Genomic DNA, 1,985 nt, shown 5'->3' with positions numbered 1-1,985 from the left:
CTAGGAGGAGGGTAGAGAGCTCATCCTGTGTCTGCTTTTTCTCAATTACCTTCAGGTTAAAAGAATTCTTCTTTTTTTATTTAGTTTTTATTTCATAATCATAAACTTAACTCAAATCTGCAATCCAGTTAGGCATGGGAGGGAACGAGGAAAACATGGAACCCAAAGGGAACTGCAGCGAGAGCATGAAGATTCTAGGATACTGCGAGCAAATGGGGTGGAGGGGTGCTCTCCTGAGTTACAGAAGGAATGAATGATCTGGTGGTTAAGATAAAACACAAGTCAAACTTATTTGAGTTGCCCACAGTCAGCAACGGTGATCTTCTTGCTGGTCTTGCCATTCCTGGACCCAAAGTGCTCCATGGCCTCCACAATATTCATGCCTTCTTTCACTTTGCCAAAGACCACATGTTTGCGTCCAACCACTCAGTCTTGGCAGTGCAGATGAAAAACTGGGAACTGTTTGTGTTGGGTCCAGCATTTGCCAGGGGCAAGATGCCAGGACCTGTATGCTTTAGGATGAAGTTCTCATCATCAAACTTCTCCCTATAGATGGACTTGCCACCAGTGCCATTATGGTGTGTGAAGTCACCACCCTGACACATAAACCCTGGAATAATTCTATGAAAGTGGGAACCCTTATAACCAAATCCTTTCTCTCTAGTGCTCAGAGCATGAAAATTTCCTGCTGTCTTTGGAACCCTGTCTGCAAATAGCTTGAAGGAGACGTGGCCCAAGGGCTCACCGTCAACGGCAATGTCAAAGAACACACGGTGGGGTTGACCATGGCTAATAGTACAGGGTTTTCCTCCACGGCAGCCTCTGCAAAGCAGGCAGCTTAAAAGAATTCTTATGCCGCAGTGGTACGTTTTGGAGTAGCATATTCTAAACCTATCCCAGTTCATTTGGGCTGCTATAACAAAATATCAGAAACTAGATAACTTATAAACAACAGAAATTTACTTCTCATATCTGGAGGCTGGGAAGTACAAAACAAGGTGCCAGCAGATTCAGCATCTGGTAAAAGCCTACTTTCTGATTAATAGATGGTGCCTTCTAGCTGTGTCTTCACATGGAGAAAGGGACGAAAAGGTTTCTCTTGGGCCTCTTTTATAAGGGCACTAATTCATTCATGAGGGCTCTAGCCTCATGACCTAGTCACCTCCCAAAGTCTCCACCTCATAATACTATTGCAATGGTGATGAGGTTTAAACATATAAATTTTGAGGGGAAAGGGTGCAGCACAAACTTTTAGACCATAGTAGAATCCCTTCGACATTTTTACCATTTCAATTGGATGAATGTTTTAATATATATATATAAAATATATATATATATATATATTTTATTTTTTTTTTTAATGGAGTTTTGCTCTTACTGCCCAGGCTGGAGTGCAATGGCGCCGTCTTTGCTCACTGCAACCTCCGTCTCCCAGGTTCAAGCAATTCTTCTGCCTCAGCCTCCCAAGTAGCTGGGATTACAGGCGCCAGCCACCACTCCTGGTTCATTGTATTTTTAGTAGAGGTGGGGTTTCACCATGTTGGCCAGGTTGGTCTCGAACTCCTGACTTCAGGTGATCCACACCCCCCTCAGCTTCCCAAAGTGCTGAGATTACAGGCATGAGCCTCCATGACCGGCCAGTTGAAGTTTTTCAAAACTCACCATCCTCAATCCCCTTATTATTTTAATTTTTAACCCCAAACAAGACCATATGAAGATCTTTTTGGTTTTTTTTTTTTTTTTTTTTTTGAGTTTTCAGATGTCACAACCTACATGGTCACCTTCTTTCTTTCTTTATACTAATTTTATTAATGAGAATTTTTTTAAAAAGCACTTGTTTACATGTCTATGTTCACATCAATTGTGATTAGAATTAAACAATCCTAGAGTGTATGTTCTATGTTAGCAAACTTTTGATAACTCCTTCTACCTGCCCACAGAATTTTTTTTTTTTTTTTTTTTTTTTTTTTTTTTTTTTTTTTTTT

At 40.8% G+C, this 1,985-nt stretch overlaps 1 pseudogene; it reads right to left on the bottom strand.

Annotated features, from left to right (window-relative positions):
- Window positions 1-288: 288 nt before the first annotated feature.
- LOC112605773 lies at window positions 289-787 on the bottom strand (annotated as a pseudogene).
- Between the last annotated feature and the right edge of the window lie 1,198 nt (window positions 788-1,985).

This window comes from Theropithecus gelada, chromosome 14 (assembly GCF_003255815.1).
Source record: "Theropithecus gelada isolate Dixy chromosome 14, Tgel_1.0, whole genome shotgun sequence".
NCBI classification, from domain to species: Eukaryota; Metazoa; Chordata; class Mammalia; order Primates; family Cercopithecidae; genus Theropithecus; species Theropithecus gelada.
This window is presented reverse-complemented; position numbering and strand designations above follow the sequence as displayed.